The following is a 27,340-nucleotide window of genomic DNA, read 5'->3' on the forward strand; positions in this document are numbered from 1 at the left end:
AATTTCATAAATGAGATTTTGAGAAATTACCTGGGGATTTTTCTGGTAGTGTACCTTGATGACATACTGGTGTTTTCCAAGGACTGGTCCTCCCACGTGGAGCATGTCAGGAAGGTGCTCCAGGTCCTTCGGGAAAATAAACTGTTTGCCAAAACCGAAAAATGTGTGTTTGGGGTACAGGAGATTCAATTTTTGGGTCAAATCCTCACTCCTCATGAATTCCGCATGGACCCCGCCAAGGTTCAGGCTGTGGCAGAATGGGTCCAACCTGCCTCCCTGAAGGCGTTACAGTGTTTTTTGGGGTTTGCTAATTATTACAGGAGATTTATTGCTAACTTCTCGGTCATCGCTAAGCCCCTTACGGACCTCACTCGCAAAGGTGCTGATCTCCTCCACTGGCCTCCTGAGGCTGTCCAGGCTTTTGAGGTCCTTAAGAAGTGCTTTGTCTCGGCCCCGGTGCTGGTTCAGCCCAACCAAATGGAGCCATTTATCGTGGAAGTTGACGCATCTGAGGTGGGAGTGGGGGCTGTCTTGTCCCAGGGTACCAGGTCCCTCACCCATCTCCGCCCCTGTGCCTACTTCTCCAGGAAGTTTTCGCCAACTGAAAGTAACTATGATATTGGCAACCGCGAACTCTTAGCCATTAAATGGGCATTTGAAGAGTGGCGCCACTTCCTGGAGGGGGCTAGGCACCAGGTAACGGTCCTTACCGACCACAAGAATCTGGTTTTCCTAGAATCTGCCCGGAGGCTAAACCCGAGACAAGCTCGATTGGCGTTATTTTTTACCAGATTCAATTTTTTGGTTACCTATAGGGCTGGGTCTAAAAATATTAAGGCTGATGCACTGTCGCGTAGCTTCATGGCCAGCCCTCTTTAGGAGGAAGATCCTGCTTGTATTTTGCCTCCAGGTATAATCATTTCCTCGATCGATTCTGATTTAGTCTCTGAAATTGCTGCTGATCAAGGTGCAGCTCCCGGGAACCTTCCTGAGAACAAGCTGTTTGTTCCCCTGCAATTCCGGCTAAGGGTACTTAGGGAAAATCATGACTCCGCACTATCTGGCCATCCAGGCATCCTGGGTACCAAACACCTCATTACCAGAAATTATTGGTGGCCTGGGTTGCCTAAAGACGTTAAGGCCTACGTCGCCGCTTGTGAGGTTTGTGCTAGGTCCAAGACTCCCAGGTCCCGACCAGCGGGCTTACTGCGTTCGTTGCCCATTCCCCAGAGACCTTGGACACATATCTCCATGGATTTTATCACCGATTTGCCTCCATCCCAGGGCAAGTCGGTGGTGTGGGTGGTGGTGGACCGCTTCAGTAAGATGTGCCACTTTGTGCCCCTCAAGAAACTACCCAACGCCAAAACGTTGGCTACCTTGTTTGTCAAACACATCCTGCGTCTCCATGGGGTCCCTGTCAATATTGTTTCGGACAGAGGGGTACAATTTGTTTCATTGTTTTGGAGAGCCTTCTGTATGAAGTTGGGGATTGATCTGTGCTTCTCCTCTGCCTTCCATCCTGAAACCAATGGCCAAACGGAGAGGACTAATCAGTCTCTAGAACAATACTTAAGGTGTTTTGTCTCTGACTGTCAATTTGATTGGGTCTCTTTCATTCCCCTCGCTGAATTTTCCCTTAATAACCGGGTCAGTAACTCGTCAGGGGTCTCTCCTTTTTTTTGTAATTTTGGGTTTAATCCACGGTTCTCCTCCGTTTCACCTGGTAGTTCCAACAATCCTGAGGTAGAGGTCGTTCATCGGGAACTGTGTACAGTCTGGGCCCAGGTTCAGAAAAACCTAGAGGTGTCCCAGAGCGTACAAAAAACTCAGGCTGATAAAAAACGTTCTGCTAACCCCCTGTTTATGGTCGGGGATCTGGTGTGGTTGTCGTCTAGGAACTTGCGTCTCAAGGTTCCGTCCAAGAAGTTTGCTCCCCGGTTTATTGGGCCGTATAAGGTCATTGAGGTCCTCAATCCTGTCTCCTTCCGGCTGGAGTTACCCCCGTCTTTTCGGATACACGACGTGTTTCATGCCTCCCTCCTCAAACGCTGCTCCCCGTCCTTGGCTCCCTCGAGGAGACCTCCTGTTCCCATCCTCACCCCGGAGGGGGTGGAATTCGAGGTGGCCAGGATTGTGGACAGCAAGATGGTCCAAGGCTCCCTCCAGTACCTGGTCCATTGGAGAGGATACGGGCCCGAGGAGAGGACTTGGGTACCCGCCCGGGATGTTCACGCTGGGGTATTGGTCAGGAGGTTCCACCTGCGTTTCCCCAGTAAGCCAGGTCCACTTAGAAAGGGTCCGGTGGCCCCTCATAAAAGGGGGGGTACTGTAAAGGATCTGCCAGGCACAGCGGGGTTAACTCCCAGAACTAATCAGTCAGCACCTGAGAATACATCCCTGAGACTGACTCCTGCTTCCACCATTCAGGCTGGCAGGCTTAGGAGTGGGAGAGCCTATCGTAACCTGGCCAGACTCAGCTAGCTCCCGCCCTCGGTCTATTTAAGCCTGCACTTCCTGTCCCTCGGTGCTTGTTATTGCTTTTGTTTCTTTCCTTGTGGTTCCTGGCCCAGCTACAGCTCCTGCTATTTTTGATCCTGCTCCATACCGACCCTGGCTTACCGACTACTCTTCTGCTTTTCGTTTTGTACCTCGCACACTCCTGGCTTGACTCGGCTCGTTCACCACTCTGGTTGCTCACGGTGTTGCCGTGGGCAACGGCCCCTTTTCCTTGCTTGTGTTCCTTGTATGTTTGTCGTGTTTGTCGTGCACTTACTGAGCGCAGGGACCGCCGCCCAGTTGTACCCCGTCGCCTAGGGCGGGTCGTTGCAAGTAGGCAGGGACAGAGTGGCGGGTAGATTAGGGCTCACTTGTCCGTCTCCCTACCCCCTGCCATTACAGATGAGGCAGGAATGTCGTCAGGTGCAGCTAGGAGTCAGGACCAGAGTGGAACCACAAATACTAGGAAAAACTTAGAACAAGGCAGCTTAGGCAGAGTCCACAGAAGCAGAGGGCTGGATGAAATAAGGACCTGCCTTGTAAAATGTTCATTAACTCTCGGGCAATGAAGGAAAGTCCAGGCAGGGTTTAAATAGCAAGGCCTTGATCAGCTTAACAGATATGGCTGCATAGCAACAGAGTTCAGAACCTGGAAGAATTAACCATTGCTTTGCTGGTACAGGGTATGGTCACGCAATAGAATCAGATTGTCACATGAGTAATTCAGGAACAAATGCAGGCTTGTCCACAGGATCAAATTTCAACCAGCAAGAGGGTCTGTGAGAAACAGCTCTGGACCAAATTCATGATGGTATCCCCCTGAAATTAGGGACCAATCAATGATGGGATGCCTCTAAAACTATAATCAAATCAATCATGGGATGCCTCTAAAACTATAGTCAAATCAATGATTGGATATCTCTGAAACCAGATACCATCCAATGAAACCAGGGACCAATCATTGATAGGATCCCCCTGAAACCAAGGACTAATCAATGAGGGATCCTTCGGAAACCATGAAACAATCAATGATAATCTTATTGCATTATTAAAGCCTCAAATATGGTTTTAAACTCCTTATTTATTATATGGCTAACATTATCTGGGTTACTTGAAATATATCTCATGAAAAGGTCTCTCATAGCAACATTTGACAGAAGAATATGGGTTCATTGGAAGGGAAGATGAAAGCGTTGTTGTTGTTGTTGTTGTTGTTTAGTGCAGTGCAAAAAATGGATAAAAGCCCCAGTAAGTACAAATATTTTTTTCACCAGAAGGTACACAAGTCATCAAGGAATTCCAGCCAGCCATACTTCGTGTTCTATGGATACTGGGAAAGCCTAGCTGATCTCTACCAGTGTCTGACTGGTGTATTTAGGATTTAGGGCACAGTAGATTTAGTTGAATCATATGTTGTTTTTCATTAGTTGCTTCTTAAAAGACCTAGACAAGGTGGTAAGCTTAGTCTTGCATTCCTAAATCATGCAGTCAGAGGATGGAAGAGGATTAGATACTGATATACAGACTGGCACGTAAATAGCAGAAAGTCTTTTTTGTTTCTATTTAAGTATGTCTGGATGGTGGATTCACGGGCGGATTTAGGTTAGGGAGTTTGTTTTTGTTTTTTTTATAAATTAGCCATTGTCTATGTGATTTTAATTTGCATCACTGGTACAAATAAATCCAATATATAACAACTACACTTACCGTCCCTAGCTTCCGGGTCCTCTTCATCACTGGGTGCTGTCGCATACAACATCCTGAGGGTGCTCGGTGTAAGAACCCTGTGTGTGGTGGTGTCCGGAGCTGAAGTGGACCCCTGAGCGAGGAGCCCTAAATAAATTAAGGGGCCTGGTCTGGGGTTTGAATATATTTAGGGGTCTGGCCTGTAATCTGGATTCATTATGCTGTCTGGGGTCTGAATTTTTTTTTAGGTCTGTTCTTGTGTCTGTTTTTTCTTTTGGGGTCTGAAGTTATTTTGGGGTCTGATCTGGGGTCTGAATTTATTTTGGGTTCTCATCTTGGGTCTGAATTTATTAACAGGTCTGAATTAATTTCGAGGTCCGAATTATTTTTATTGTCTATGGTCTGAATTTTGGGGTCTTTTCGGAGGTCTAAATTAACTTTGAATTCTGGGATCTGAAATAATGTTGTAACTAGTCTAAAGTCTGTATTTATTTGGAGGTATTAGCTCCACTTCTTTACCTTAGCACCATCCCTCTATAGCATTCTGGTTAATATGGAGTAAATCAGAAGGGGAAGTCTCGCAGGTTTCAACAGGACTATTTTAGAAGCTTGCAGAAAGCTTTGCTGGTTGACAAATAGGTAAGAGGCTTCTTTCTCAGCTTTTTGTTCCATAGGATATGCGATACAAATCTGATTATGGGTACCCCCCTACTAATTGGTAAAAAAGAGGATCTTGTGTCCCCTGTTGCTTCTTAGAACTTTAGCCACAAAATAAAGCAGAATCGACAGAGATTCAGCTGTGCATGTAAATCCTATGAAGAAAAACCGAAACGGCGATCTGACTTTTCCCTGCTTCTCTTCGATTTTGATGCAGGACCTTGTACATCCAATCGGTAGATTGGTGGAGGGCTTAATGGCTATAGATACGCCATAAGTGGCAGACTACCCCCTTTTAAAGTCCATTTTCAGCAAAAAGTTGCAACTACAGTTGTGTTGGACATCCCCCCCCCCCTAATCAAAAATAAAAATAAATAAAACCCTCCAGGCACTGAACGCCTTGGCTACCATAGCTATGTCACCTAAAGTCCATATTATTGTCTGCTTTCAGATCTGAGAGACCATTGTATTATGCATGGAACAGGGCTGGGACTTGCTTAAAATCTGAATTTCCCACAGCCTTACATCTGCATTATTATGTTTCTGGTAGAAGAAAACACAGTTTCTATTATTTATTGTATTATTTATTATACTCCAGTATTTTCTACTTTTTGGCTAATTAATGGTATAAAGTTTACTACTGCTCCCCTCAGAAGAAAACATAAAATATCTTTATGTATTATATGAAAATTATATTGGATAGAAAATAATCTGATTCATGCTGGGTCTGGGATATCATCCTCCTACATCATATCTCCCCTGCCTCGCATATTAGGGGAGCTGTAGGAGGAAGACACCCAGGAGCAAGCATGAGTCAGAGAAAATAAATAAATTCAACTGGTAGACACTTTATATACTGTATAAAGAGCATTTGGCGTTTAATAAATATATCTCCAATAATATAAGTTGGTTGCTTATAACGGTTTCTGGGATATCTGGGAGGCAACCAATGTGGCTACCATAACAACTCCCACAATGGTTTTCATCTTGCTTTCCAGAAGTCCCGAAAGCCATATCTGCCTAATTGCAAAGGAGTATATCTATGTGCTTCTATTTTTCCAGAAACTGCACCACTCTTGTCTGTGGGCTGTTCCTGTTATTGCAGCTGAGCCCCATTCAGGTAAATTAGTTACCTCTATGGCAGGCCTATTACGGCTACGTACAAAACTGTGCTGTAATATGTCTATGTGCATGAGTCCTAAAGCTAACAAAGTGTATTATGAGACGTTACTGCTGAGATTTCGTGCATTACAGTGGCTGTACCTTCTCTCTGGCCCATATGGGTCATCAGAAAAAGTGAGGGGACACTAGGAACAGAGCCAAAACTCAAGGTCTGTCCCATTGGATCCAAGAGGGAGCGATATTCTGTATTCCACAACATTGTCTGCAAATATCTTACCACTACCAGTCTGAATGTCGCCCAGGTGGTCATGTATCAGCTGTCCCATATGTCACTTTCCTCTTTTTTTTAAAAGAAAATCACAAATGTAACGTATGTATTATGTTGCAGATGGACCATTGGGCACATTTAGGTACCTGGACCTAGATGCCTCTACAATCTCTGCACCCCCTATGGTTATGCCCCTATAGTTATGCCCCCAGTCTAAATCTTATATCATGGACGATGATTCAATTAGTCTAAGTGACAAATTCACAATGGTTGTCATGATCTGTACCTACTCATTGTCCAGACTATGCAAAAGTTAAAATGCTCTTTATATACAAAATTATAAAAAAGTCAATATACCTGTTTTTGTTTTTTTAAGGGTATAATCAGACTAATAGTGCTACACCTTTGCAGTGATTTGTATAGCGTTTTTCAGTAATTGTGGTAATTAACCCCGATTTGACCGCATTGCCTGATTATACCCTACATATCTACCAAGTTCTCATTGATAGCCTTCATTCTCAATCTACATTCCAGTTTTGGACTTGCACACTGACCCTGTAAGAGCAGTCTGATCACATTACACTAATCCCTTCTAATTTGTGTTGACTCCCCCATATGTCATCGTCTGCACCTGACTTATTATATACAACAGGTATCTTGATAATACGTTATCAGTTTTACAAACTACATTCCAGATCCCTTAAACATTGATACACTGACGTCCTGAATTATGACCTAACCTTTAGTAGGAACAGCTGTTATGGAGTCAGGCCCACTCTAGATTCCAACACTATTTACCCAAGATCACTTCAAAAGCTTTGGGGGAAATCTGATTACTTCAGCATTATGTCATTTTAATCCAGGTTTTACTTATTCTAGCAGCTGACATCACTTTATATTCTCCGCATCCTCGTGTTCAAATAAAACAACAGTTTGGGTAGTTATTAATTGTGCACTTTCCCTTCGCCATGATTCGCCGGTACGTTCATCCCCCAGTCCAATCTCTACCTTGAAAGCTTTCAACTGGGTGTATACAGTAAGTAATAAATATAGCAACAAAATTAAAACATCATGAGTTCTGCTCCAATTTCCTAATATAGTCCAGGTTGAAGGCTATTCTGTGCAGCCATCTTTTACACACAAGGTTTATTTCTAGTCTGTAAGCATCTAGACACTTATATGACTGTATAGAGGCTGCAGTGTATACACAAAACTGTACCATTTGCAAAGTTGCTTCATTATTTATTTTTTATGCTTTGGAGCAATAAAAGTGGTTGCCAAAATGGATATATCATTTAGTATTTGCTTCTATAATGCTGATCTCAGGGACCATTGGCTCAATAGGGAGGATTGTTGTTTACATATTGTATACATGTTAATACGGACAGGATATGTGCGTAGATTCTATGATTGACGTGTATGTAGGTTGCAGGTGACAGATCTATGTATATATCATTTGACATATGGACAAGCATGTGAAAAGAACCCATATCCAATTTGTGGAACTTGGGGTCAGTGCTCAGGAACTGTCCTTTAGCAGAGACTTTATTAGTAAATGAGAACAAATTTCATGTTGTTATTTTTACTATATTTATTTGAACTGGGGACCATACATCACTGAGGACTATTTACAATGTTATCACTCACACTTGATCCTGCAGGACGACTCCATTTTTTAATGGCAACCACAACTCAGTGCCAGATCCGTGATCCAATGGATACCACCAGTGCCTATTAGTTTACAATTGGGTCCGTCAGAATTCCTTTATGTTGTCCATTCATTTTGACAAGAAGGATAGTGTTCCATGCATCCCGCCAAGTCTGATGGAGGCACCAACACAAATGTGAACATAGTGTTAGGCATATATAGCAATCTACAACATTTGATGCCTTCAAACTGTAGATAATATTATAGGCGGATGGGACTTTCCCTTTGCAACTCCTTGGGTTGTCTCTTGTCTGAAAATACGTGTTGTCTGTCTACCGGCATCAAAATCAGTGGGTGATTGTCCAGGATCTAAAGTACCTCTTGTGTGGAGATCAGCATAATCCCCTACTAAACTGAAGAAGTCCTGGTTCATAATGATGACATTAATGCTCCCTATGTTCCTCCTGGGTAGAAGGTTGACTGACCAAGAAACATATATTTTTGTCTTTCTGTCAGATTTTGTTTAAAGTATGTTTTTGTTTGGTTGCATTCAGATTATTCTTTGGTTCAATCGTTTTTATTGTTTTCAAACAATATAGTACAAATGCATAAGTTAACATTTCAACTTTACATCAACGTCGCACTGAGATATAAAAAAAAAGAAAGAAACAGAAACATAAAGAAACATAAACAGCAGCGTAAAATAACACTTATACCCGATAGTTTGTTATTGAGACTTATGCTATTCTCTGAGCAAATATTCCTTACAAGACTATATTTTATTGCATAGAGAACTCTCCGACCACCACTTCCATACTTCCGTGAATTTGTGAAAAGAGAAGTTACCATATGCTATTATTTTTTCAAAAGCGTATGAGGAATTCACTAGTGTTAATAATTCGTCTAGGGTAGGTGAGTCTACCCTTTTCCAGTGTCTGGTCAGCACCTGTTTTGCCATGGCTAAAATTTTACAGGCTAATGATCTGAATTTGGAAGGGATAATCCCTGTTTGAAGGAGAAGTAGGGCCAGTTGAGGGGATTTAGGGATCTGGGTACCCACCAATGATTCCATCAAATCAAACACACTGTTCCAATAACTAGTTATAACAGGGCAATCCCACAGTATATGCATTAATGTGCCTTTCTGACCACATCTTCTCCAACATTTATCTTGGACATTTGGAAACATTAGATGCAGCCTATCTGGGGTATAATACCAGTGTAAGTGTGTTTTAATTACTGCCTCTACCTGCGAGCTGCATTGTAGTGAACTGTGCAGTATTTGATATGCTTTCTTCCATTCAGCTTCACAAAAGTTTACATCCAGGGATCTTTCCCACATTCGCATATTCCGAGTTTTATGAAATTCTGCGTTTATCGTTAGTACATTAAGTATCCCTTTCAGAATTTTCGAAGATTTACCAAGCATAATAAATACTGTGAGGTTGCATATTGGTTGAACCTTTTGCAGAGTGGCAACATAATGTCTAATCTGTAAGTATTTATAGAATTCTGACTGGGGGAGAGCATAGGTATTTTTTAGATAGTCAAAGGAACGAAGTCCTGCGTTACCATATAGTTGAGACAGCAAAGAAATTCCTCCCGACTTCCAAGTCATTAAGTTCAAATCAGGTATAGCCAGCTCTAAGATGTCAATTGGGGTGTATGCGTTTGGAAGAGGACGGCGTTCGGTTGCATTTTTGTGAATATACGCCCAGCAATCCAAGGCCGCTTTAGTTAGGGGGGAGATATTGGGTGGTAAGTTAATATTCCAAAAATCTGCAAACAGGAGAGCTTTCATATTTGAGGGGAAAACAAAAGTAGATTCAATCTGGACCCAATTTGTAGAAAGCTCTTCTCTCCATCCCGGACTTAGGAGCGCTACTAGAGTGGATGCATAGTAGTTATATATATCTGGGATCCCCAAGCCCCCTAACCTTTTATCCCTAATTAAGATATGCGAGGCGATACGTGGTTTACGGTAGGACCAGATAAATTCCATTATAGCCTTTTGGATACTTACGAAAAAGGTTTTAGGAACCGCAATTGGGACAGTTCTAAACAAGTATAAAAGCTTAGGCAGAAGGAGCATTTTAAAAGCCGCAATCCTGCCTATCCAAGACATTTCCGTTTTGTGCAATCTAGTCATTTCTGCTTGAACATTATGTAGATGGGGTTCATAATTAGCTCGATGCAAAGATTTGTGTGATGGCGTCAAAGATATCCCTAAATATTTAATGTCTCCCTCTTGCCAATCAAATGGGTATCTGTTTTTGAGAAAGTAAAGCGTGGAAGTTGATAAGTTCAGTGGGAGTACTTGAGATTTCTGAGTATTGAGTTTGTATAAAGAGACTAGGCCAAAATTCTTAATACATTCCAAAGCCGCTTCTAAAGATTCTTCCGGGGAAGATAGCGAAAGAATGATATCGTCAGCGTATAAAGAAATGGTATGGGTTCTGTTACCTATGCGGATTCCCTGGACATTAGTCTGTGTTCTGAGGAGTTGGGCCAGAGGTTCCATTGATAAAATAAACACTAGAGGAGAGAGAGGACAACCTTGCCTGGTACCATTCGTTATTTTAAAACTGTCCGAGAGAATCCCGTTAGTGAACACCTTAGCTGAAGGGGAAGAATATAATGCTTTGATCGCCGCAAGGATACTTCCCTCAAATCCCATTCTCTCTAATGCGGAGAAGGCATATTCCCAGTGTATGCGGTCGAATGCTTTTTCAGCGTCAAGCGCTAACATAACCACAGGTATGTGTGTGTTCTCAATAGCATGTAACAGACCCAGGACTCTACGGGTGTTGTCTGACCCTTGTCTTCCCTTTACAAATCCAACTTGATCTTCTCCTATCAACAATGGCAACAGAGGGGATAATCTCATAGCCAGAATTTTGGCATAAATCTTTATATCTACATTCAGTAGAGAGATTGGGCGAAAATTTTTGGGCGTATCTGTGGGTTTCCCCGGTTTTGGGATGGTAACTATTAATGCGGATTGATTCTCCTCTGGTATGGCCCCGGAGTCCATTGCTGCCTGATAAAATCTGCTCATAAACGGTACTAAAACTTCCTTCATTGATTTGTAATACATATTAGTCAGACCATCTGGTCCTGGAGACATCCCCATGGGCATCATCTGAATTGCAGCTATGATTTCCTTCTCTGTTAATGAAGAATTGAAGGCGTTCAGTTGGCTCTCAGATAGTTGTGGTAGGTGAATTTTACGGAGAAAGGACTGAATGTCCTCCCCCGAAGGATGGGGTGAGAAAGGGTCATTTTTTAAATTGTATAGAGACGAGTAATACTCCTTAAATTGGTTCGCTATGTCTGTAGGATGGATATTTTTGGCTTTGGTGTGAGGATCTATTAAGAAAAGGATCCTTGCTTTTTGGTATTGCGCATTAAGTCTCCCTGCTAGGAGCTTGCTTGCTTTATTATTCTGCGAATAATATCTAGCCTGCGTTTTCTTAAGATTTTTTCCATATTCTGAGAGTAGACTGTGTCTAAGTTGTTGACGCAGACTAAAGAGCTTTTCTTCGTGTTGTGAGGTCTGAACTGTTTTATTTAGGGTTTCCAATTTATTAATTTCGGATTGGATAGAGGAAATTGCAGCTATCTTTTGTTTTTTGACTTTATGGCCTAACCGTATAAAAGTGCCTCTGATGAACGCTTTATGGGCATTCCAAAGGGTAAAAGTACTTATTTGGGAGGTATCGTTCTTTTGGAAATATTCTTTCAGCTCATTCGTTATAATTTGTTTGTGTTCAGAGTGAGACAATAGAAAGGGGTTGCACCTCCATATATATGTTGGGGTACATGTGGTGTTATCTACAAAAGTTAGGGTGACTGCCGCATGGTCCGACCATTTAATAGCCTCAATAGTTGAACTTCTGGCCTTAACCCCTTAAGGACGCAGCCTAGTTTGGGCCTTAAGGCTCAGAGCCCATTTTTCAAATCTGACATATTTCACTTTATGTGGTAATAACGTCGGAATGCTTAAACCTATCCAAGCGATTCTGAGATTGTTTTCTCGTGACACTTTGGGCTTCATGTTCGTGGTAAAATTTGGTCGATATATTCAGTCTTTATTTGTGAAAAATTGCAAAATTTAGAGAAAATTTACAAAAAATAGCATTTTTCAGAATTTAAATGCATCTGCTTGAAAAACAGACGGTTATACCACCCAAAATAGTTACTAGTTCACATTTCCCATATGTCTACTTTAGATTGGCATCGTTTTTTGAACATTATTTTATTTTTCTTGGACGTTACAAGGTTTAGAACATAAACAGCAATTTCTCATATTCTTAAGAAAATTTCAAAAGCCTTTTTTTGAAGGTGCCAGTTCAGTTCTGAAGTGGATTTGAGGGGCCTATGTATTAGAAACCCCCATAAAACACCCCATTTTAAAAACTAGACCCCTCAAAGTATTCAAAACAGCATATAGAAAGTTTTTTAACCCTTCAGGCATTTCACAGGAATTAAAGCAATGTGGAAATGAAATTTGCAAATTTCATTTTTTCTGCTGAATTTCAATTTTATTCAATTTTTTTTTAGTAACAGAGAAGGTTTTACCAGAGAAACACTACTAAATATGTATTGTCCAGATTCTGCAGTTTTTAGAAATGTCCCACATGTGGCTCTAGTGCGCTCGTGGACTAAAACACAAGCCCTAGAAGCAAAGAAGCACCTAGTGCATTTTGAGGCCTCTTTTTTATTAGAATATATTTTAGGCAGCATGCCAGGTTTGAAGAGGCGTTGAGGTATCAAAACAATGGAAACCCACCAGAAGTGACCCCATTTTGGAAATTACACCCCTCAAGGAATTCATTTATGGTTTTTGTTATCATTTTGACCGCACAGGTTTTTCACAGCACCTATTTGAATTGGGCTGTGAAATGAAAAAAATGATATTTTTTCCAATAAGATGTCATTTTTGATCAAAATTTCTTATTTTCACAGGGAACAACATACCCCATTTTGTTGCCCAATTTGTCCTTAGTGCGGCAATACCCCATTTGTGGTGATAAACTGCCGTTTGGGCCCATGGGAGGGCTCAGAAGGAAAGGAGCGCTATGTGTTTGTTGGAGTCCAGATTTTGCTGGATTGGTTTTCGGGTGCCATGTCGCATTTGCAGAGCCCCAGAGGTATCAAAGCAATGGAAACCCACCAGAAGTTACCCCATTTTGGAAACTACACCCCTCAAGGAATTCATTTATGGTTTTTGTTATCATTTTGACCGCACAGGTTTTTCACAGCACCTATTTGAATTGGGCTGTGAAATGAAAAAAATTATATTTTTTCCAATAAGATGTCATTTTTGATCAAAATTTCTTATTTTCACAAGGAACAACATACCCCATTTTGTTGCCCAATTTGTCCTTAGTGCGGCAATACCCCATTTGTGGTGATAAACTGCCGTTTGGGCCCATGGGAGGGCTCAGACGGAAAAGAGCGCTATGTGTTTGTTGGAGTCCAGATTTTGCTGGATTGGTTTTCGGGTGCCATGTCGCATTTGCAGAGCCCCAGAGGTATCAAAGCAATGGAAACCCACCAGAAGTGACCCCATTTTGGAAACTACACCCCTCAAGGAATTCATTTATGGTTTTTGTTATCATTTTGACCGCACAGGTTTTTCACAGCACCTATTTGAATTGGGCTGTGAAATGAAAAAAATGATATTTTTTCCAATAAGATGTCATTTTTGATCAAAATTTCTTATTTTCACAAGGAACAACATACCCCATTTTGTTGCCCAATTTGTCCTTAGTGCGGCAATACCCCATTTGTGGTGATAAACTGCTGTTTGGGCCCATGGGAGGGCTCAGAAGAAAAGGACCACCATTTGGCCTACTGGAGCTTTTCTGGTGCTAAGTCATGTATGCAGAAGCCCCTGAGGTACCAGTACAGTTGAAACCCCCGAGAAGTGACCCCATTTTAAAAACTACACCCCTTAAGACATTCATCTAGAGGTGTAGTGAGCATTTTGACCCCACAGGTACTGTGTAAAAGATAATGCGCAGCAGATGGTGCAGTGTGAGATTTGCAATTTTATATATGTATATGCCATTTCAGTGTCCAATATAGTGTGCCCAGCATGCGCCACCGGAGATATACACCCCTTAAATTGTAATGTGGGTTCTCCTGGGTACGACAATGCCCTACATGTGGCTGTTATCAGCTGCCTGGGCATACGGCAGGGCTCAGAAGGGAAAGATGAGGGGGGTAAGCTTTGCGGAGTGCATCAGGGTAAATTAAAAATCAAGGGATGTATGATACATTTTAAAACAATCTTTTATACAGAGCCCTGGTTTTTCGGGACACGTGTCACATTGGTATATTGTGTTCTTCCTTATCCCCCTCTTATAGCAGACTCTGCACCTCTTTTGACTCTTTCCCTTTCCACCGGTTTGGGGAACTTCTCCTGGAAAGTGTTGCCCTGGTACGATGCGTGTGGCCTCGCTTCCAGAAGTACTGGGTGCCCCCCCTTCCTGGTCCCTAAAGATTAGATCTTGAAATTCCAGGAAAGTTCCCCTCTGGCCTGCACATCGACGTAGCACATACGAATTGTACAAAGCCATCTGTATGATGTGCCCGGCCAGCTTCTTATACCACACCGCATGGCGCTGTAGGGCTTCAGGACTTGATTTGACAAGTCCATCCCTCCCATGTACCTATTGTAGTCCAGGATGCAGTCTGGTTTGGGGGTGGCCTTTCCTTCATATATCCTAAACCTGTAGGTATACCCTGATGCACTCTCGCACAGCTTATACATCTTCACGCCATACCTTGCCCTCTTACCTGGCAGGTACTGGCGGAATTGAACCCTCCCTTTAAAATGTACCAGGGACTCATCAATAGAAAAACACTTCTCGGGGGTGTATGCTTGGGAAAACCGGGCACTGGAACGGTCTAATAGGGGTCTCCGTTTATACAAACGGTCAAAACTGGGGTCATCTCGGAGTGGGCACGGCTCATTATCAGTATAATGTAAGAAGCGAAGTATTGCCTCATTTATTTATTTTTTTAGGTTCCAGTTCATTTCTGAAGTTGCTTTGAGGGGCCCATATATTAGAAACCCCTATCAAACACCCTATTTTAGAAACTAGACCCCTCAAAGTATTCACAACAGCATTTAGAAAGTTTATGAACCCTTTAGGTGTTTCACAGAAATTTAGAGCAAAGTAGAGGTGAAATTTACTCTTTTTATACCATTTTTTTTATAACACAAAAGGATTTATCAGAGAAACGCAACTCAATACTTATTGCCCAGATTCTGCAGTTTAGAGAAATATCCCACATGTGGCCCTCGGGCGGTAATGGACTGAAGCACCGGCCTCCGAAGCAAAGGAGCACCTAGCGGATTTTGAGCCCTCTTTTTTATTAGGCACCATGTCCGGTTTGAAGAGGTCTTGTGGTGCCAAAACATTGGAAACCCCCCAAAAGTGACCCCAATTTGGAAACTAGACCCCTTGAGGAATCCATTGTAGTTTTCATGGGGTGCATGCGGCTTTTTGATCAGTTTTTATTCCATTTTTAGGTGGCGTGGTGACTAAAAAACAGCAATTCTACTATTGTTTTTGTATACTTTTTTTTTTACAGCGTTCACCGTGCGCTATAAATGACACATTCACTTTATTCTGCGGGGCGATACGATTACGGCGATACCAGATGTTTATAGTTTTTTTTTATGTCTTATGGCGTTTGCACAATAAAATACGTTTTGTAAACAATCATTCACTTTTTGTGTTCCCTTATTCTAAGCGCCAGAACTTTTTTATTTTTCAATCAATAAAGCCGTGCGAGGACTTATTTTTTGCGTAACGAACTGTATTTTCCATCAGTACCATTTTTAGGTACATGCGACTTTTTGATCTCTTTTTATTCCATTTTTTGGGAGGTGAAGTGACCAAACAATTGTGATTGTGGTACGGTTTATTAATATTTTTTTTTACGGCGTTCACCGTGCGGGATAAATAACAAAATAATTTTGTAGTTCAGGCCGTTACGGACGCGGCGATACCAATTATGTATAGTTTATTTGTTTGTTTATATATTTTTATTAATAATAAATGACTGATAAGGGAAAAAGTGGGACTTTTACTTTTATTACTTTTAAAACTTTTATTTTCTTATTTTTACACATCTTTTTTTAACTTTTTTTTTACTTTATTACTTTGTCCCACTAGGGGACATGAGGGCAGGAGGCCCTGATCGCTAATCTAATACACTGCACTACATGCAAGCATAGTGGGTCCTGACGTTGTCAGGACCCACTAGGCTTCCGTCTATGGCATAGCCGGACGCCATTGTTTGGTGTCCGGTTGCCATAGTCACCATCGCCGGCCGCTGTCGCGTAGCAGGCCGGCGATGGCAGCTTAACCCCTAAAAAGCCGCGATCTCTATAGAACGCGGCTTTTAAGGGGTTAATCAGCGGGGACACAGCGATCGGTCCCCGCTGTAGGAGCTGTGACAGCTGCTGAACAAGACAGCAGCGTCACAGCTCCTGTATGTGTCGGGAGGACGGCCGAAACGGCCGTTACTCCTGAGACGTACTATTACGGCATGGAGCGCGAACGATACAGCTGCCATGACGTAATAGTACGTCAAGGAGCGGGAAGGGGTTAAGGAGTAAGTCTTTCTCTAAAATTACCATATCTATCCGGGAATAGCTGTTATGGACATGGGAATGATAGGAGTAATCTCTTTCCGCACTGTGTTGGGCACGCCAGACGTCATATAGTTCATGCTGCCATAGCAGTGGACCCAGCTGTGAATGCCGTTGGCGGACCGAATTTGTTGTATCTAAGGATGAATCAATGATAGAGTTGAAGTCTCCACATAGTATTACTTTACCCTTTCTTAATTTGTTTCTAAGCCTAAAAATTTTGTGAAAGAAGCGATTTTGATGTCTATTGGGAGCATAGATATTAATCAGGGTATACGTTACATTGTTGATAATACAGGTCAATATTAGAAATCTCCCCTGTGGATCCGTGTGGACTTGAATTAGCTGAAACGACACTGAATTTCTGACCGCTATCATAACCCCTCTTGATTTGCTAACATAATGCGACTGGAATATGTGTGGGAAAGCCTGATGATGGATACGCATCGCATCCTTGGACAATAAATGCGTTTCTTGTATACAGAAGATGTCACAAGCTAGAGATTGAGACGCCTTCCACATATGGGCCCGTTTATGTGGGCTGTTGAGGCCATTAACATTTAGTGATGTTAATTTTAAAGCCATCTTAGTATATCTGGGGTAGCTATCGACCTCAACCCTCCCCGGGGTACTTGGTTACCTTCAATTATTCTTTTGTACAAGTAAACTACATTATACAAGCCTGTTTGAAGCCTGGTATATCTGTTGTTACTGCTGCTGAAACACAGAAGAAAATAAAAACAACACAATAAACAAAAGTACTGCACAGTACAAGAACAGATCAAACTGTTCAACTTATTGGGGGAGAAAAAAATCTCAATCAGCTTGAAGTCAAACCGAGACACCACTATTGCACCAAAGTAGTTTGGCCTCCGTGTTGATCTTTTGGTGGGCCTGCATCTGTCGTGTTGGTCTTATACAGGTGAGCTTTAACAGAGAAAATTTAGGAACAAATTACGTAGCAGAAGAAGGAAAGGACCTCTCATCGTCTTCTTTGTTGACGTTTGTTGACCTTTTGCCAGTCCTCCTGCATTCTGGCGGGATGATGAGTGGCAGGTTGCTCCTGGAAATGAACTTGAATGTTCCATTCTTTCAATAACGCCACTCCTTCATGAAGGTTCCGGATTAAGTGAAGGGAATCGTTGCGATGGATAAGCAAGCGAACCGGGAAACCCCAACGGTACAAGATCTTGTTGTCTCGTAATGCACCAGTAATTGGGGCCAGTTGTCTTCTTAGTTGCAACGTGATAGCTGATAAGTCCGCAAATACAGAGATGTTCTTGTATGAGGATGGAATTGCCTCCTTCTTCCTGAGGGAGATCATCAATTGCTCTTTAATATGATAAAAGTGAATTCGCGCTATCACATCCCGCGGTATCTCATCTGCCAAGTGTTTAGGCCTTGGGAGTCTGTGCACCCGATCTATGATGATATCTCTTGGTGAACAATACGGAATCATGGCTTTAATAAAATCTTGAACGTAAATAGGCAAATCTTTGGTGACGACTTCCTCAGGAATCCCTCTAAATTTTATGTTATTCCTGCGAGACCTGTGCTCAAGATCCGCCATCTTAGCTTTCATTTGTGAGACCTCATCTTCCAACTCGTAATGGGCATCAATTAACTCATTATGTGAGGCTACAAATTCACTTATTTTTTCCTCGGTATGATGTACTCTCTACTTCTTGAACCGCTACAGATAAGGGTTGAAGTAGTTTAGCGAACCCACTCTGTAAGGAAGCACTAAGGGCTTGTAGCATTAACTTCATAGAAAGTTCAGTGACAGGAGAGTCTGATGTGGGTAGAGAATTTAGTTCTAATCCTATTAGTAAAGCTGGGGATTCATGGGGTACATTCCCCCCTACCTGGTCAGTTGTTGTGTCCCCAGAGGATCTTCTTCTTCTCTGTCGCTCCGGGCTCTTAGACCCCAACGAAGTCGGCGAGGGGGGATGCAGTATCTGGTCCTGTAGACGCCGAGGAGCGCCCATGTGTTCCTGTTCTTTGGCTCCGGCCGAGTACCTCACTCTCCTCACAGGCGTCCGTGAGCAAAGGATCCATCACCGGGACCGAGGCACTCCGCCAAGGATTCGATGCTGCACATAAGGACTGCGTCGGTGAGTGCACTGCAGGCTCTGATGACAGAGACCCCCTCTGCGATCTCGTCCGTCCGCCATCTTGTCTTCCCCCTACATGGCGCGGCGGGTAGAAGTCAGTGAGCCGGGCTGGTCTTGTTACCGTCTTTTTGCGTCTCGGCATCCTGCAGGCTTCCTGGTCACTTGGGGTGAAGATCAGTGTGTGTCAGACCATTTTTGGAGGCTTACGACGCTTCTGTAACGAGGATGGTGCCGGAGCTCAAGTCTCACGCGGCCATTCGGTTTCACAGCCAAGCCACGCCCCCCATTCAGATAATTCTAAACACTGGGGTTACAATGTTTTTTTAGGGCAAATAACACATACAAATTCATTATAATATTTTGTATAATGAATAAGCAGATAATTATTTTCAATGGTGCTTTCAACGTGTGTGTTTTGTTCCTTTTTAGATTAGGGAATTTGTGCTGAGACTGTTTTGATCTGCTTGGACACAATGCAATACAAATGTAAAATTACAATGGGAATAGCTTGTAAGTGAATTGTAAAATAAATATCACTTACAGATGTTTACTTTATCATGTAAAGTAAAGCTCAAAATTTGATAAACATGTTATATAGCCAGCAAATGTAATGCGCCACTATATTTATAAATGTGTGAAATCGGAGGCATATAGAGGTACAGTAGAGGCTCCATCCCCTTCAAGGCCTAATTCACATCTGCGTCGGGACTCCGTTCATGGGTTCCATCTGAGCTTTCCGTCAGGGAAACCCATGAATGGAACCCTGACTGAAACAAACGGAAAACATAGGTTTCTGTTTGCATCACCATTTATTTCAATGGTGACGGATCCTGTGCAAATGGTTTCTGTTTGTCACCGTAGTTTCGATGGAATGAATAGCGCAGTCGACTACGGTATTGATGCCGTCAAAACGACGGTACCCTTAAACAACGGTGACAAACGGAAACCATTTGCACTGGATCCGTCACCATTAAAATCAATGGTGAAGCAAGCGGAAACCTATGGTTTACGTTTGTTTCAGTCAGGGTTCAGTTCATGGGTTGATGGAAAGCTCTGATGGAACCCGTGAACGGAGCCCTAACGCAGATGTGAACGAAGCCTAAGAGAATCAGACTCCCGGCTCATTTACAGCAGGAAACCTTTATATACTGGAAAAGGTAGATATAGACGCATAACAAGATGAACAAATCTATGAACTGCAGCTTGTTGGCAGTTTCCAGATTGCAACAGGGTTTATTTTTCTACACTGCACAAAGTAAAGTGAAAACAACATCTGGGTACCAACAACCTGCAGGCATCATATGTCCTAGGGGGAGCTACACTGGGGGAGTCACTTGTTGAGAAGGATCTGGGTGTACTTGTAGAGCATAAACTAAACAACAGCATGCAGTGTCAATCAGCTGCTTCTAAGGCCAACAGGATAATGTTGGATATTAAAAGAGGCATGGACTCACGGGACAGGGATATAATATTACCATTTTACAAAGCTTTAGTGCGACCTCGTCTAGAATATACAATTCATTTTACAGCTCCAACTCATAGAAAGGCTCGGGAGTTGGAAAAAATACAAAGAAGAGCAACTAAACTAATGAGGGGCATGGAGAATCTTTACATTCGCACTAGCGTGCCAGATTTACACGCATAAAAATACACGTAATTCTGTCCGTGTGATTGCGTTATGCACCAGTGTGCTATGTAAGTGGCATGCATTTTTCACGCACTCACAATCACTTCTTTTATTTATTTTTTTCAATGTAATTGATGCATAAAACACAGACAGCACACTGATGTGCATCCGTGTGCTGTCCGTGGTTTTCACGCACCCATTGACTTCAATGGGCGGCTAGGTGCGTGAAAACGCACCAATATAGGACATGCAGTGAGTTTTACGCAGCGGACTCCCACTGTGTGAACTCACGCATGTGTAAATGGCCGCATTGAATTCAAAGGGGCCATTGGCTGTGCTTTGTTTTAACGCACAGCACATGGACGAGATTCACGTTCGTGTGAATGGGCCCTTAGTTATGAGGAAAGATTAAAAGAATAAAACCTATTTAAAACATATAGACAGGAGGGAGCAGAGGGAGGATCCTATAAGGCGCTGCTGCGTGGTTGTTAGGGATGGTCAATGATGATAGGTACGAAAATATATAAATGAATATTTATTCAGGCTACGCGTTTCGACACTGTACCAGCGTCTTCCTCAGGCCATAAAACATACATACAATGAGGTTACTTATATACTAACAGAGATCAGACAAACAGGAAGGAAATAGAGGTCATACAGGGGAAAGGTCAAAGTGTAAAAATGACGTCATAAGTAATACAAGTATCAAGGGATTATCTTAAATTGTGTTATTTGTAAACAAATTGGTATTTGTTCACAATATTAGTATATAAGTAACCTCATTGTATGTATGTTTTACGGCCTGAGGAAGACGCTGGTACAGTGTCGAAACGCGTAGCCTGAATAAATATTCATTTATATATTTTCGTACCTATCATCATTGACCATCCCTAACAACCACGCAGCAGCGCCTTATAGGATCCTCCCTTTGCTCCCTCCTGTCTATATGTTTTGACTAGCGGTAACCGTTCTGGTTCACCGGTTTTGGATCCTGGCAGCAGCACGAAGTGGACTGATTACTCACTGTCTTTACTACACACTAACGAGGTGAGCATAACTAACCATGTTTATGACTCTCCCTTTATCCCATTGACCTGCACCATGTGGCGCCGTGCCTTTTGCTTCTCTGTTTAAAACCTATTTAGCCTTGAAAAGAGACGACTAAGGGGGGGACATGATTAACGTATATAAATATATGAATGGCACATAAAAGAAATAAACGCCCTGTTCCATGTAAAATCCCCTCAAAAGACAAGGGGGCACTCCCTCCGTCTGGAGAAAAAAAAGGTTCAACCTGCAGAGGCGACAAGCGTTCTTTACTGTGAGAACTGTGAATCTATGGAATAGTCACCGCAGGAGCCGTCACAGCAGGGACAGTAGATGGCTCTAAAAAAGGCTTAGATAATTTCCTAGAACGAAAAAATATCAGCTCCTATGTCAATGTGTCGAATTTTTGTTTCATCCCTTCCCTTTTTCCCATCCCTTGGTTGTACTTGATGTCATGCCTTTTTGTAACTGTACTAACTATGTAACAAAAAGTTAATGAAGGCATATTACAAAGATGCTAGTATTCGCCTTGGTTTACTATATTAGAATGTTACTCAAAGGTGGAACTTCACTTTAAAAATAAAATTAGAAAGGTCAATTAGTATTTTTATGTTGTCACAACTCATATATTTGGTGCTTTAGTAAATTAGTGCTTTCATAGCCTATAACCTAGGTTGGAGAAAAAGTTCTACTATGTCCAATGTTGAGCTGAAAAAACAGGGACCCCGGTCTGAATAGGGGTTTATTAGATACAGGCTAAGAGTGGGTATTGGCTCTGGAGGATTAGCATTCAATAAAATGAATAGAACCGATAAAAACACAGGGACATATACAAAAACACCGAAAAAGGCCATACTTACAAATGGACACAGCCAGGCCAGAAATGCTGATGAAAGGGCGAGCAGGTGCTTTAAATAATAATAGCCACTCCCACTAGTCTTGAGGGGAGTGGTGTGTGGTGCATGGGATGTGTAGTAAGAAATAATAAATGAATAGTGTGTGTGCAAGTGTAATACTATAAGTGAAATATAGGGGGCAGTAATAAATGAAGTGCCTCAATAGAAATAAATGGATAATGGGGTGCAAGTGAGTGAAACATGGAGGGATAGTGTGTACGTCATGAGGCACAACGTGTATAGCCAGGTAGAAGCCTATTTGTGACGCCTTGATAATTCATAGAGCGGGCTACCCTGCTTGCTATGCCAAACAACAACACACCATGCTCTCCCAGCATCAAAGACCCGGCTGTGTCCAAGAGAAGCGAATATACATAATAATGAAAAATACCTGGGGTATTGGTAATCATTTTGGCCAAAAGGACGCAAGCTCGCAATCCACGACAAGGATCCCCAGACTTGCGAGTCCCTAACTCCTAAACTGGAACAGAACGTTCCTGATGCACAAACAGAACCGATAAAAACACAGGGACATATACAAAAACACCGAAAAAGGCCATACTTACAAATGGACACAGCCAGGCCAGAAATGCTGATGAAAGGGCGAGCAGGTGCTTTAAATAATAATAGCCACTCCCACTAGTCTTGAGGGGAGTGGTGTGTGGTGCATGGGATGTGTAGTAAGAAATAATAAATGAATAGTGTGTGTGCAAGTGTAATACTATAAGTGAAATATAGGGGGCAGTAATAAATGAAGTGCCTCAATAGAAATAAATGGATAATGGGGTGCAAGTGAGTGAAACATGGAGGGATAGTGTGTACGTCATGAGGCACAACGTGTATAGCCAGGTAGAAGCCTATTTGTGACGCCTTGATAATTCATAGAGCGGGCTACCCTGCTTGCTATGCCAAACAACAACACACCATGCTCTCCCAGCATCAAAGACCCGGCTGTGTCCAAGAGAAGCGAATATACATAATAATGAAAAATACCTGGGGTATTGGTAATCATTTTGGCCAAAAGGACGCAAGCTCGCAATCCACGACAAGGATCCCCAGACTTGCGAGTCCCTAACTCCTAAACTGGAACAGAACGTTCCTGATGCACAAACAGAACCGATAAAAACACAGGGACATATACAAAAACACCGAAAAAGGCCATACTTACAAATGGACACAGCCAGGCCAGAAATGCTGATGAAAGGGCGAGCAGGTGCTTTAAATAATAATAGCCACTCCCACTAGTCTTGAGGGGAGTGGTGTGTGGTGCATGGGATGTGTAGTAAGAAATAATAAATGAATAGTGTGTGTGCAAGTGTAATACTATAAGTGAAATATAGGGGGCAGTAATAAATGAAGTGCCTCAATAGAAATAAATGGATAATGGGGTGCAAGTGAGTGAAACATGGAGGGATAGTGTGTACGTCATGAGGCACAACGTGTATAGCCAGGTAGAAGCCTATTTGTGACGCCTTGATAATTCATAGAGCGGGCTACCCTGCTTGCTATGCCAAACAACAACACACCATGCTCTCCCAGCATAAAATGAATGATCTGCTTGCAGCTCTAAAGGGAAAATAAGTATGTGCATTGCAGTGTCCCTGATGCGTCCAACCATCAGCAGGTCACAAGATGCGTCCTGCCACCAGCTTGTCTCAGGAGAACCTCAAAAACTGAAACTTCCTTACCTGGGGGTTACATCTAAATAAAGAAAATGGACAATACAATTACCAAATGTAAAATATAATGAACTTTATTATTGAATTTAATTGAAATCATCTGAAAAGTTTTAATAATTGATGTTATCTTCACACTGTTTCAATAAATATAAAATCATATGATTACTATTATTACATCATTATATTTAGTCATAGAGGTCAGCCTGCATGTTAGCTAGAGCTGTAATTGTATGTCTGCTTGCTTTGATTAATACGTTTCAGCTTTCAAAAGGACATGGAACGAGTCTTTGTCTATTAGCAAATCACTGAGGGCTGACCCGAAATTAACTGTTCCAATTTCTTTTTGTTGTCACAGTGGAATATTTATATGTTGGAAAAAAGAAATCTTAAAAGTGTTATCCAGGCTTTAAGAATTGATGGCGTATACTTAGGATAGGCCATTAATATCAAATTGGTGGAGGTCTGACTCTCAGCACCCCCTGCGATCAACTGTTTGATCCCTTTCAGTGGCGCTCGTGAAAGCGCTGCTTCTTCTTTCTTGTTTACATTGGGTTTCAGGCTGGTTCGTACTTTAATGTAATAACACTGCAATACCATACCCAACTGCCATGAAAATTCCGGCATGTGCAAGTACGAACCAACCTGATGTGAACAATCAAGCAACACTCGCACGAGCGTCGCTGCCACTTCAAATAGTTGTTCTGCGAAGGTGCCGGTAGTCAGCCCCCCCCTCCCCACCGATCTGATATTGATGGCCTATCCTATGTAAAGACCATCAAATTTGAAAGCTTGGATAACCTCTTTTAACATGTTGGTTCAGCTTTGATTTGAACGAAGGCAATTGTGTCAATCCATAATATTGTCTTTTTATTGAGGTCCCTTTTATGAGCTTATCAGGGATTGGGTTTCGATTGTGTCCTGTTGCCTATGACCCAAGCCCTACTATAACCCTTACTCCTCTGGCAGCTGACCATATAGTCCCTTCTTACTTCCCCTGCCGAGCCTCTGCTCCTTCCCCGACAAGCAGGAGAAAAAAAATCTATTTCTATTGGCAGTTCTGCAGTGAACAGAGGATCACTATGCAGAAATATAGCTGTGTGAAGAGTATCTAAGCATGAGTGTCCACCAACATTCAGCTCCGTAGGTGGAGGTGCATATTGCTATACACTTTGAATCCAGGTAGCGTCATACTTTGTAAGTAAATATAATTTTTCACTTGTTTTTTTTAACAGCATCTAAATAGCAAACATGAATAAAAAATTGTTATGATTTATACAATGAATATGATATTTAATGGTGCAACAAGCCCTTTAATTAATTTATAGTGCATCTCCACAGGGTATTCACAGTCACTGCTCACACTATATATATATTTTATATATTTTTTTATCTAATAGTTTACATTGGTATGCAGGATATTTTGTGGCTTGTATACATGATGTCTACAGAAAAGACATTAGGTGACAAGGAAACTGAATGACCTTTTGCTTAAGGCATATATTACCCTTCATGCCCTTTTCACAGTAACCTTCCCAGAAACGTAAAGTGATGTGTCAAGACTTTGAGGCTGAAGTGATCTTTGTGTATTTGTTGTGATGACCTATAAGGCATATTTCTGTAAGTTGTGTATTCTATGCATAATTGCATTCAATGACATAATGCAGTTATTGCCGCAATATACTGTACATTAAACGTTGAGGGATTGATGGAAAAAGAAGTAGCTTCAAATTGTACTGAGCCTACATATATCAGGGCATGCTTAGAGGCGATCTCAGGCGGCAGACCGTGGCTGGTATATTGTTTATATACTAACATGAATTTATAGAGAACAGGGTAGACTATTATAATTCTGAATACAACTGTATGTCCAAAATGTTAGGGTTTTCTAGAAAGCAAATCACTTTTACCGGTTCTTCAATTCAGCCAATCGGGTGTATGAAGTCAGTAAATCATATTTTTGCTCTGTTACAGGGACTCTGGCACTGGCAGTTAAAGGGTCACTGCAGATGACTTTCATGGCTTCGCTGCAGCTGGTGCTAATGGGGTCACTAATGTCTGGAACTTATAGGGGACACTGTGACTGGCCCTTTATGGCACATTGGCTGAAACGTATAGGTGCTCTCTCTGGCATTTATGGAAATCACTGCAGCTTTCCTCTCTTATGTTGGCATTGTTTGGAAACTCAGAAAGATTCATGTGAAAAATATGCCACAGCATGCATGTTTGTGTGTTGTTGGGGAGGGGTATCAGGTTTTTTAAAAAAAATAAACATTTCAGGTATGATTTATACAAAAAGGCTCCATTTTAAAAACCCAACTCTCATATAACACAGGTTTAGTCTCTCTCTTTTACAGAATTCGGGAATTAATATCCTGTAAAAACCACGACATATGGGGGTAAAAAGTCAATTTTTTATTTTTTTTAAATATATCAATGAAAATTCCTTTTCAGGTCTTTAGAAGTGAAAATATCTCTAAACCTACAGGATACAGTTGGGAAACGTAATGTTTATTTAAAGGGCATGTCTAGTTTTCAAGTTTTAATTCCCCTATTAGGGCATTTAGAGTATGGCTCTATTCACACGACAGGGTCCAAGTGTCGGCCTATAAAAACTTCAGTTTTGGTTCGTTTTTCTCTGCTGTATTGCATCCGCTCCGGGTCGTGTTTCCATTTTTAATAGCGTTTTGTATTCCTTTGTTTCCCTGTCCATTTTAAAAACGGATACATTTAATTTGTCAATTTTTAACAAATGCAGCACCCCGTAGATAATGCCACACACTTCCCTCTGTAGATAATGCCACACACATCCCTCTGTAGATAATGCCACACAAGGCCCTCTGTAGATAATGCCACACACATCCCACTGTAGATAATGCCACACACACTGCCCTCTGTAGATAATGCCACACACATCCCTCTGTAGATAATGCCACACACACTGCCCTCTGTAGATAATGCCACACACACTGCCCTCTGTAGATAATGCTATACACTGCCCTCTGTAGATAATGCCACACACTGCCCTCTGTAGATAATGCCACACTCTGCCCTCTGTAGATAATGCCACACACTCACACACTGTCCTCTGTAGATAATGCCACACACTTGCATGGAACATTCCAGTTTTCTCTTCCTCTGCTAAAGTCTACTAATTTGGTTCACTGCCTTCCTATAATTTTGTTTTGCGAGCTCAACTAGCGATAGATACTAATGTGGGTAAATTAATTGTATCCAGTGTTGTGTAAGTATGCAGAAGTTCAATATCTGATATGTCCATAAAATACTGGAGCTTTATGCGGCATGAATGTAGTTTGTAACAGCAATATCGTCCTCAAAAAAGGTGCCTCGGAGACCACATTATAAATGTGTTTTTGTGTACTCCTATCCATGTACACAACATGTTTATTCCCCCCCCCCTTACAT

At 41.9% G+C, this 27,340-nt stretch overlaps 1 protein-coding gene across 1 annotated transcript in view; it reads left to right on the forward strand.

The window, feature by feature from the left end:
• NEURL1 (neuralized E3 ubiquitin protein ligase 1) overlaps window positions 1-27,340 on the forward strand; it is a 228,718-nt gene that overhangs the window by 24,699 nt on the left and 176,679 nt on the right. The gene's annotated exons all lie outside the window — the stretch shown is intronic.

The sequence above is a fragment of the Rhinoderma darwinii genome, chromosome 11 (assembly GCF_050947455.1).
Source record: "Rhinoderma darwinii isolate aRhiDar2 chromosome 11, aRhiDar2.hap1, whole genome shotgun sequence".
NCBI lineage: Eukaryota > Metazoa > Chordata > Amphibia > Anura > Rhinodermatidae > Rhinoderma > Rhinoderma darwinii.